The 12,273-nt window shown below is 34.7% G+C and overlaps 1 protein-coding gene and 1 non-coding gene across 13 annotated transcripts in view; one reads left to right on the top strand and one right to left on the bottom strand.

The window, feature by feature from the left end:
* Positions 1-12,273, top strand: part of DMD (dystrophin) — a 2,265,680-nt gene that overhangs the window by 1,459,577 nt on the left and 793,830 nt on the right. The window lies entirely within an intron of this gene.
* LOC123282771 (small nucleolar RNA SNORA31) lies at positions 7,283-7,412 on the bottom strand. Its single transcript, XR_006523010.1, has one exon. It is a non-coding gene; the product is annotated as a small nucleolar RNA SNORA31 (small nucleolar RNA).

Genomic DNA, 12,273 nt, shown 5'->3' with positions numbered 1-12,273 from the left:
TAAAACCATGGTCAATTCACTTTTGTTAAGGAGCTCAGCAGTAATGTTTGTAAATTTTTTAATGTGATTTGAAGTTCGTTTTTGTCCTTTATATATTTTTCTGTTTCTCAGTAAGGAAAAGTTAGTCAAAAGAAGAAATCATAATCAGATGCTATGTGTACTACTGTGGGCATCATTAGTGGCACAGAGAGAAATAGAAAATAGTGGCAAAGATGCATTTAACAAGTAAATGAGGTCTTTAGATTCACCATGGACGCTGCCTGTTCTAGAAAAGGTATTTAACACTAAGAGCAAAGTTGTGCTGCATCAGTTTGGCTTTCACCTTTAGCTAATGTGAAAATATGTAACTGTGTTGTGGAGTGCACGAAAAACAAAACTCATTTTTCTTGATTATCATCAATTAACATTTACCGAGTGACTACTCATGGGAGAAACCTCATTTGCTCTGGAACAGAGCTAGTCATTTGCACTGTCGTTCCTCCTCTCTGCTCCTTTTTTGCCTCCCTGTCTTACCTTCCATTCAACAAAGAAAAATATAGACAGCAACTTCTGGTTAGCCAGTGCTGGACTCTCATGTGAAATCTTCGAAGATGTGCTAGAAATTATCCACAGAATGCATAACTTTTCAAATTTGGTGGCATTTTATTTTTATTATTAGAAGAAAATTGTGGAATTAGAAAAAATAGGAAAGCACACTGAAGACACATCAGCTACAATCCTACAAACTTATTGACATTTTTGTATCTTTTCTTTCATGTTTCTGATGCATTCATTATGCTAAGGTATCTTTTCAACCACTAGAATATTCACTGGTGATTTTCAAATGTTTCTACTTATTTTTCACCCCGTAGACTTACTTTACGACCTCTTGCCTCTCTGCCATAAATGAATAAATAAATAGTTCAATAAATAAATACAAATTTAAAAACTTACACCCTTACACATGCAACTTAGAACTTCAGGAATGTCATCCTCTCGCCAGAGTCACAAAAGAGTTGAGAAGCACTGTAAGGAAAGATACTGGTGGTATTGCCCACACTGTTCACAACTCACCATCATTACCAAAGAACTGTTTGGAGCTTCGAAGAAATGTCTGTGACCCCTTTGAATTCTTTAACTTCTCTTGAGCTCACTTTGAGAACCAGGTACAAGTAATTTTCCTGGCTTGGCCTTTTAAACCTGTTAGGGCAGATCCATTGAAGTTTTGTGGGCACAAGACTGCAATGAAGAGATCAACAGGGAGAAATTCATTTCCTTGTACATGTGTGGTTAATCTGGAGAGGTGAGGTAAGACATGAGGCAAGTGCCTGCTTCTGGGTATCTTGAAATAAAGCGGTTTCTGAGAGCTAATGATGCTCCAATGGTGTTGTATAAATGACTGATGTCCAACTTCGGGTCAGTTTTTCTCGAGTTATTCTGTGTCAGTGGGAATCCCATCTCTGGGGTAGCAGCCCCACACCTTGTCAGGTGCTGAGGCCCCAGAAGGTTAATGAGAAAAGAAGTCCTCTTGCCAGACTGTTCTCCAGATGATACATGGTGTTATTAGTTTTGGCTCCTTAAGAAGATTTTCTCACCTGTCCTGCCAACTTAAATGTGTTTTATCGATGTCAGAGGATTTTAATGGGGAAGTAAAATATTTAGGGGGGATGGGACAGCATTCGTGGGAATTTTACCTACTTTTGTATCTTTAGCTCATTTGTAGTCATTTTACTTCTTAGGTTGTCAGCTGAATTTTGTTTGCATACGACGGCACAAAATTTCTGCTGCAGACCTATCACTCTTATTTTTAGCATGGTTAGACAAAATCTGAGATGCTTTAATTGTCTTCCTTATCCAGTATAAGTGCTATAAAATCTCCCGGGCAAAGTCATGAGCAACTAAGGGATAAAATCTGAGATTTAAAGGTGCCAGGTTTCCCACGCTTCTAACAGTTGTTGCTTTGGGTATATAAAATTCCTCAGCTTTCTTCTTTAGTTTATGGAGTCTCATGGTGGGAATAGCAGGTTTTTAGCTAAAATTATTATGCTGTCTAGTTGGGTCTCTAGTGCATCCTGAAGAGCTTGCATTATTTACAGAGGCTGGGCTATCATTTTTAAATCCTGTTGCTTCGATGCCCGTTATCATTCTTGACAAACTCTTCTAGCCTGTGGTCTGTTTTCCTCTGTTTGGTTCCATTTATTTTCTCGAACAACCAGCTGAGCAAAGATTTACATAGCTTTTGTTTAAACAAACCCTGTACAGTTCACTCTTCAGCCAACATCACAAACACTTTCGAGACACAGTTACAATTTTCCATTTTAGTCCCAGATTCTGTTTATTTGTCATTATTTACTATCATTATTTTTGTGCCCACATTTCCATCTTTGTTAAGTCTCTCACAGACTCGCGTGAAAAACCAGAAACCATGGCTACTCAAAAGTCATTAATAATGAGATTTTTAGCTGCTGTTTCTGCTTGTAAATTCTTCATTTCACATAATATAGTCTCAACAGACCACAGAGAATTCGGCCTCGCTTATCTCTGTGTTGCAGATGATGGTTTCGAGTCTTGCCCAATCCCAGTGCAGCTTGCTTGCCATCCAGGAGTTGATTTTGTTTCCATCTGACATCAGTGTATTAAAAAGATTGGGGATTGACAAGCAACAATGTTCTTATTAGAAAAGCAATCAAGGTTTAGAGCTTGTCTGTTATGAAACTCCTAGCATCTGAAAACGCCAAAAGGTTGGCTACCAGTGACCCAGGCACCTATTTAAGATTCTCCCCCATGATGAGAGAACTAAAGTGATTAACGTGCTGATGAGATTTTCCTAAAATAATCCATTTATTTCAGAATTATTCTTTCAACTCTTAATTACAATCTTTTACTTTTCCCAAGGTCTTCTTTCTACCTCTGCAACACATTTAATTACCTATATTCCCCAACCTGTACCATATTAAATTTTTTATAGAACTTTTATAGGGTAATTTATTGGAAGGATGGCCTTGAGTGTCATTATGTTCACTGAATGCCCTATTTTGACAAAGGGATTGCTAAATTATATTGAAATCTTTTTAATCCTCCATGCTTCTGCTTAGATGTAAATGCAAATCTGTTCTTCACATTTGTGATTGAATTGAACTTGAGAAGTACTACCATATTGATTCCCTCTGCAAATAAAATATGATTGGATTTCCCCCAAACTTTCTACATTCTCCCGAGAGATTGGCTGGTTTCCTATTGTAGGCTTTTGGTGAACATGAAGGACAATGCCCTATCATACAATCCAGTAAGATTTCTTTTTACATTGGTGAAGAATTTTAATTTATTTCTAGTATCATTTCCATTCATACCCATCTTCTCTCACCCTCTGCCTAACAAAAGTATAAGATCTAAGAAAAGATGGGGAAAAAGCATAATGATATCCTATAATATATATTTTAATGTTATACATTTATTTTATAGCTATACAACTAAGGCTAAGTACTTGAATATTAATCTTTTTCCAGCTCTCTTACTGGATTACTTTTGTCAATCACCAATATCTGAGTAAAAGCTACTAGAATCTTAAATATGAAAGGAATTTTAAGAAAACCTGCGATGAATATAGCAAGACAGTTTTCTAAAGGCAATAATATATTCCATGTGTTTATTTCCTAAAAATTGATCTAAAGTAGTATTTTAAAATATAGATATCAAGAAGTCAATTTGTATTTTTTGTCTTCTGTGAGAAAAGCTCTCTGCTAAACATGTATGAAGAAATATAGTTATACTGGGCATGTTTCCTGCTCTCAAGAAAATGCTGTCTAAAAAAGGAATAAGGGATATGGTGTACAAATAGTCATTATACAAAGAACATTGGAATTTCTGAGGCTCAGATAAGTTTCTTTTTATTAAACATAGTAGGTGATATTTAAGTAGGCCTTGGAGTTTAGGCCTAGGAACAAAAGAACTTTCATACAGGTTAAGGGTGAAAATCAAGCATAGAGATGGAAAACTACAGTGTACAATCTACTTCCTGTAACTTTACCTATAAAATAAAAATACTAGTACATAAGGGATACACGTGCAAAGATATTTGTTGCAGCATTGTTCATAATGAAAAAAAGAAAAATGGAAACAAAGAACAACTTATGACAAGGAAATCATTGAACAAATTTTAGAACATCTAAGCATAGCCTCTGATGCAGCTATTAAAATGTGTGAATTTGAGATATACCTGTTGACTAGGAAGTATTAACACAACATAACATTGATCACAAAAATCCCATGCATAAAAGTATATACAATAAATTATCAATTGTATTTTAAAATACAATCCTATATAGATATGTGTCTTATTTATATATGTATAAGTATGCTTTATGTGATTATATAAATTGGAGGAATATATTGAGTGCAAAACATGTGGAAATATATAATTAGGTTATTTGAATGGGGAAAGTTTGTAGATCAAACAGGAGAAGGCTGAGACAAGTAAAAGATAAAAGAGAATGCATATGATCATATTCTTACAGCTATTTTAAATTATGTATATTTTAAAATCTTGTAAAACAAAATTAAGAAAACAAACTGCATATCTAAAGGCAATGATGGAGGATAAATTCAGAAAGATAAAACCATCATCTAAGCCTTTTCATAGTCCTTTTGACATTTACAGACAGTTTTGGTGACCTGATCATAGAGGAGATACCCTAATTTTAGCTTGTTTCTTCACAACTTTGATCTTTTGGTTCCTATTAAATGTCTTCCAAACTTCTTTCACCACTGGCTCCTTATCAAGAGGACTTACCAGTTTATTCTTTTAAAAACGAGATACACAAAATCTTAAATTATTCCAACATAAATTCTTCACCGTCTTCTCTCTATGAATTTGGTTTGATTCCTCCTATTGAAATTCAACCTTCTTCCTTCAGATAGCCGCAAATCTCACTCTCTCACTTCCTTCAGGAGTGTCTGTTAGCTCCCATTCCCATAACCACCATAACATCCTCCAACTCTCACTCTCCATCTCCTCATGGTGTTCTTTATGTTTCTTCATATTCTTTATCACCTTAGGATATTATAGTCTATTTTCTTAGTTGTTTATTGTCTATTTTCTTTATTTCATGTAAGCCACATGAGAGCTCCCTGCTATATCCTCAGTGCCTAGAATAGTACCTAGTATATAGTGGGCACTCATTAAATAGTTGTCAAAGGAACTCTCAAAATTAGTGCTAATGTAATTGCCAAATCCGTTGGCTTCTCTACCATTTGATCATGTTCAATAGCACCCCTACTCCTTCCCCCCTTTGTTTTAAACTCAACGGCCCTTTAGCAGCTATAATATTCCCAGTTTTTATTCCTACCATATCCTTAAATCCTTCCTTAGCAACTGTCTTCCCCCTCATCTTGAATATGTGCCCACACCAGGTTCAGGCATGCTGTTTTCTTTTTCTCTCACTAGCTTCAGCTTTGGTTTTATTCCAATTTCTTGGCTTTAGCTATCTGATTTGTTCATGCCTATTGCAACCTTTATCTCCAGTCCTACTGCTGTTCCTGCATTTGTAACCCCTACAGGGCATCACACTTGGATATCCCTATATTACTGCAATTTCCATATACCTTCAGCAAAATCATCCCTACTCTTCCCTTCAAAGTCATCTCTCAATTCACTTTCCTGTCTTTTCCAACCTCTCTAGCTCCCAACACCCCTTTCTCCCTTCTCTGCAGGCCATACTTTCACTTTTTAATACCTTGTTTTTTTCTTTTTCTTCAAGTTATTTCTTAGGTAAAAGTCATACTACCTTATACTGTGACTGCCTCGAATCTCGTCTCTCTGCCTTCGCATTCTCCATTCTCCTTTCCAATCCATTTGTAATACTGTGATCAGCCCTAAAAATCACTTTTATCATGCCATTTGTCTGCTCAAACCTGCAGTAGGTCCCGTATATTTACAGGATCATGTATAAAATCTCTGTTCCTAGTATTCAAGGCCCATTCTAATGTGATCTCAAAATTATGCTCTCCTAAATCTACCTGTGTTTTTCTACTTCCTCATTTTTGTATATGCCATCAAGCATGTCCAAGCAACTCTCAAAATATATTTGGTTTTCAGAAAAACTCACAAATTACTCCTCTGTAGGCCTTTTATTTTCCATCCATCCTTGAAAAAGACTCTCTCTCTCTCCGGTGAACTACAATCACTTTTGTCTGCTCAATCCGTTTAGAAATTAATCAGGTACTGCCAAATGATGTGTCTTCTATTGCCTTGAACCCTTATTTAAAACTTTAATTTTTTATATTATTACATCTTGTTTCCTAATATAGTGTTAAGCTTCTACAGAGTAATAAACTATTGTCATATTTATTTTACTTCAGATTTAGTTGATTGCCTTGTACATGGTAGGAATTCAGTAAACACTTGCTGACCTGAGTTATTAATGCCTTTGTCTATTTAGTCTGAGGAAATACTGGTACGATTAAAACTGCCCCACTAGGATTTGAATAATTGAGCCATTCATTTTGTAAATATACTGCTTAACTTACTATGCTGTTTTCTCATAATCACAACTTAATTTTGTGTTTGTAGTGTATTATTTCTTATGAAGTGCCAAAAAGCTTAAAGAAAGGAAAATAACAGGTATCATCATATTTAAAAGAGAGACCTTAACACTAGTAAGTTCCTCAGCAAGTACGGTGACTATGGTAATGTCAATGACAAGCAGAAGAATGTACTTTCTTAGCAACACTTACCTGCTACTCTAGGATAATAGTGTGTGGGTAATAGACACACCTTTGGGGAAAAGTATGTTATTTCAAAATGATGCCTTAAAGTTGACTATTTGAGGGAACCATCTAATAAAAGAATGTTTTAAATAGTGTCAAATTCTCACCCCAAAGGACTGTGTTTAGCTGAAAAAAGTAAAAATGGCAAAGAGTTTTTGTACAAGTGGTTTAGACAACTGGTTTCTTGCAGTGTCTTTTCGTATCTTTCACTTATAAGACAGCACCAAAATGTTTATTCAAATCCATTTTTGTATATGTCTTCCAATGAAAGCATGATGTCAAAATGATTTTCATCATTGAGAACTTGCAGAGAACTTCTTTGTACAGTTTTCTTATGACTATGTCCCTAAGATTAAAGCAAGTTTCTGACAAGAAATGAATGTGCCGTCTAACAAATACTTCCTAAGTTTTCTTTTTTGTTAAAACTTGAATTTTAGATTCTTTTGGGGAGTAAGTTATCTGGTTTACTCTTTACAAGATTATTTCTGAGTTTCAAATATTTTCTCTCCGTGTTTTCCCATGTGATGCCATGTTTTTCTCCTGTATTCCCCCATTCAATCTTGGCTGTCACAATCAGTTAGAAATTGTGAGGACACTTTTTTCTTGTATCTGTAGTGGAAACCTTGGTAGCAGATAGTAACTGTTCCAGGTGTGTCAAAGAGATGCATTCGACCTTTCTTCATACATTGAAGGATCCATGACCTAAGGAAATTTACAACCTTCCCAGTTTGTTTTAAGAACATTTATGTAAGAAATTTAAGATAGTGTAGAGAAAAACTACATTGGGCTAGAAGTTGGAATACCTGGGTAATAACAATCTCAACTTCATCAATTTAACTTCAACAAATTACTTCATTTCTGTGATAGATAATTTTATGTGTTAATTGGGCCACAGGGGGCCCAGGTATTTGGTCTAACATTATTCTGAATGTGTCAATGAGGGTGTCACTGGATGTATCTATACCTTCTGTTGGTTCTTCTGTGTCTCTGTGGAACCTTGACTGATACAATTTCTCTGAGCATCACTGGCCACTCTTCAGAGTCTCAAAATAGATGTTAAAGGTGGCTCCAATCTTTCATAGGGTTAATATGCGGAAGTTTCTCAAATTAATTAATATGCTTTGTAAGCTATAAAATGCCATAGGAATTTGAGATAGTATTTCTCTTACTTTTATTATTTTTAAATACATTTTTTTCCTGCTGAGTCATTTTTTTATACTAGTGCAGACCTTGTTGCCATTTTACTCTATCTAGCTAATGCCCTAAGCCAAGAATGATATAACACTTTGTGAGCCAAAACGTCAGACATACCTGGCAACTGTGGGTGCCTTGAAAATAACTACAAAAGAATGACATTAAGCACTGCATTCTCTGCTCACTAAACACCTGAACAAATAATACTCTTTTTCTTCCACTTGAAATATGTGGACCCTTTTCAAATCTTACATTTTAAACTAAAGTTAATAATGGGCTAGAATGCATATATGGAACTCTCCACAGTTATTATCTGTTCCTAGTACTGGAAAAACACCTCTGAGCACCTGGTCATACTGAATATGGAAATACTGTTATGTGAATACAGAAGGGGAGAGAAATATGAGCAGGACATTAGAGCCCTTTATACATGAAAGTCACTAAGATGCCCCCAAATTAAATGCATTTGCTTAGTGCATTAACGATCAATTGAGAGGTCCACTACTGTTCAGTCACAATAGAGTTCTTTCAAAGCTAGACATAATTAAATAAACTCCAAATATTCCTTTGGTGGCTGTTGTTTGTTGGGTTGATTGATTGATGTTTGAATCTCCATAGTCAAAAGCATATGATGAGAAACTTACCCTAATGATAACAGTAATTCACCGTAACAAGGAAGCCACTTTCAAGAGGTTGAATGTTACCCAGGATAGATGTATATAACCTGCCACAGCAGAAGCTGGGTCAATACAAGCAGACTCTGGCATTTGGCCTAGTTCTTGTTGCCATTACTTTTCTTTATTAAGGACACAAAACGATTGCCTTGGTGCAGGGCTGAGTTTCCATCTTATATAATAGAGGAAATATTTTGCCGTTTCACAGGGGGAGGAAAGAGATCCAGAAGCATTCCTTATGCTTGTCAAAAACCCATTCACTTATACTAGGGGTGTAGACAAACGTTTCTGATCCAGTGCGAACACGTATGAGGGGAGAAAACATAGTCTGAAGTACTACTCGGAAAAATCAAAACCAAGCATTATTTATTTGCGAAGGAAGCTCCGCAAATCTGGCTGCATCAACATTTGCCATTCTCCTTGTTGGAATCAAAATCTTTAAAAATTGATTAAAGGGCAATTAGTAACTTGCAATACTGCAGTGCTTTTGAATCAAATCAGTAGCGAATAAGGACAGTAAGTAATCACCCCCTATAATTTAAGGCCAACTTGCTACTCCCAGCAAATTCTACCCGTATCTCACATTAAAAAATAAAAACTGCTCCTGAAAACATATGTATAAGTCAATTTTTAGAAGATGGTTTTCATCAGCAATGCATAACAGAGCTGGAAAAAAAGAAATTAAAATATAAGAACCAGGTGCTCACTCATAAGACCTCATTGTATCCCCACAACAACACTAGGTGGTAGGTGCTAGTATTATTGCTTATTAAATTTTACAAATAAACTGAAGGAGATCAAGTGACTTGCTCAAAGTCACGTAACTGATAAATGGAGAAATTATTGCCTTGAAATCTTACTGCTCTGAACTTTGTAAAAGATCAATCACCATATTCTGTAATAAAGCACAAATTTCTCCTCAATTTAGATAACTATGTAATAAGCTCTTTAGTCTGATTTTCTATGTAGTGTACTGTTTTCTCAAACAAGGCAGGATATATCCAAACTTTAGAAATTAGTTATTTAAATGCGTGCTAGAAAATAAGCAGTAGATGAGAAAATATTTTTTCAAAATACTTAGGAGTTTTGTTAGTACTACTGTTGCCTCTATTAAGAAATGTGTACTTGCGTAAGGCAGAATAGACATAATAGAGATTTTGAGTATAAAGACCATAGTATTTTAACATGGTTGTGATCTTGTCATTCTTGCCTTATGCCCAGAGAAGATGATAAGCGAATGGACTTAAGAGGAGTAGTCAGCTAAATTTTGTCACCAAATGGATATTTAAGCATTTTTCCTCCAACACTCATGAATACAAATAAAAGTCTTGATTGTTTGGCAAATCATTCTAAACTTTATAAGTAATTAAATAGTGATTTTTTTATAATAGCTCAATAACAACTATTATTTTAAATGTCTTCTACTCATGATACGCAGACAGACACACAGACAGAACTTCCCCTTCGCATACGTAACTATAGACATTTTATCTCTATCATAGTTAACAGGATTCACACTTTGTCTCACTGAGCATTTTTCTTCATGTCAACATACACACAAGAATACTATAGCTTTAGTTCCATCTCTGTTTAAGCTTATTTTTAGTATTTAGTGAAAGGCTGTATGGTGGTTGCTTTTTGTTTTTATTTTTCATTTTTGCCTATAATTTTTAAAGCTAAGTGTCAAAATTTTTGAAAATGTATAAAAGTATTTAAAAAGTTAAAACACTCATAGTCTTTCTCCCCATATATTGCCATTAATAGGTTTTAAGTTTACTTTCAAACTTTTGGTGATTTTTCAGATTTTGTTTCTATTAAAAAAGTAGAATAGTATTACATATTCTGTTTTATCTTCTATCGTTTACTGTTTCCCCTATATTTTATTTAATCCATTCATTACACATTTTTTATTTTAAAAGACAATATAACAAGATCCCAAATATGATTGTAAATAATTAAGTTAATTATTGGTCATTTGAATTATTTCCAAACTTTAGTCATTGCAATGACTGTCCTTATTCATGAACCTGTATATTTAAATTCATTTCCTGTCACCCTCCCTTGCACCCAACGGGCTACAGCCATTCTTGTTTTCTTTCAGCTTCTTTTTACTCACACATATCAACACCTTTCTTGACTAGGGGACTTCACACATCCCATTTCCTCCATCTGGATAGATAGTTAACTCTATCTTTCTTTGCACAGCTCTTATTTCAATAGCCTCATCCCAAAAGCCTTTCCAGGCCACCTAATAAAAAGTCATAATGTTATCTAACAATTCCCCAATTATTGGGCATTTCCTCCATTCTCTAATAGCATCCTGTGTTTCTCTTTCATAGCACTTATTACAATTTGTGTGTGTGTGTGTATATGTGTGTGTATATGTGTATGTTTGTTTGTTTGTTGTTTGTCTATGTCCAGATTCAGATGCCATGGGGTCAGAAACTGTCTGATGGAAGATGCAGTACACCCAATGAATACTTATTGAACAAATTAATCTTCTTAGTCTTGTAGATGAACGGTTACCTTCTTGCTTATTTCTGTACATTTAAATATCTAGAACTAAAGAGATAATGTTGGTTGTCGATTAAAATCTAAATATCAGGGTTCAAGCATGTAAGAGCTCTGTCAACTTAATCCATACTTACCCAAAAGGCTATTCTATAGGGGCAACAGAAATATTTTCCTAAATGTTGATGTTCATATTAAAAAAACACAATGGACTTTTCAGAGCAATTTCTTTATATAACCATGCATGCTGGGGAGTGAGGTGTTTCTTTTTTAACGTTGCTAAAATTGACAAGCAGAGAATGTATTGCTATGTGAAAGAATTCTAAACCATCGTGCAGAAGTTTTGTTTTTGGCTCAGTTATGAATAGCAGTACTTCAACCAAATTACCTTCATATGCTGAATTAAGAATAGTAGGAGATAAATTTCTTAATGTTTATGGTCTCTTCTGAGTTTCTTTACTTCTATTTTTGTGAATTCTTCTCTTTTTGAAAGAAATAATAGTAACTTATTACCACATCTGTTCTTTCACCTTGTTTCTAACTCTTATGGCGGTCTTCAAAATCAAATATGATTTTTAAATACTTGGAAAATGAAATTATTCTTCATATATCATTGGTTTTTATGGCATGCCATTTGGTTTGTTGACCTTTTATTATCACATTATGACCTATTACAACAAGAACACATTGAGACAAATTATCCCACATTACTGTTGGCCTGGGTAGATATCGTACTGTTGGAGCAACATTTCAGATGAGCCCCATTCAACCTTGTATTTTTACAGAGAAAAAGGTAATGTGCCTATTTTCATTTCTGAAGATTGGCCAATATTATTTACTGAAAAATGCTAGTTTAAAAACTCATCCGTTTGTACAAGACCTGGTCTGTCCACATAACCTCAGTAATATAAATGTAAGAATAAAGCTTCCCCTACCGTCCAGTGTATATCTTGCCAGCAAGTGCATCTGAAAGAAATTAGAACCTTGTTTGTGCTTTTTCGTCATGTTAGTACAGGACTTTTCAATAAAAATAAATTACTTTCGAGCATATTTGTTTTGCACAATAAAAAAAGGAAAGATTCATTTGATTGATAGTGGACAGAATTTTCATTAAGTTTAACAGCAAAAAATACCACAGTTGCATCATTCA

The sequence above is a fragment of the Equus asinus genome, chromosome X (genome assembly GCF_041296235.1).
Source record: "Equus asinus isolate D_3611 breed Donkey chromosome X, EquAss-T2T_v2, whole genome shotgun sequence".
NCBI classification, from domain to species: domain Eukaryota; kingdom Metazoa; phylum Chordata; class Mammalia; order Perissodactyla; family Equidae; genus Equus; species Equus asinus.
This window is presented reverse-complemented; position numbering and strand designations above follow the sequence as displayed.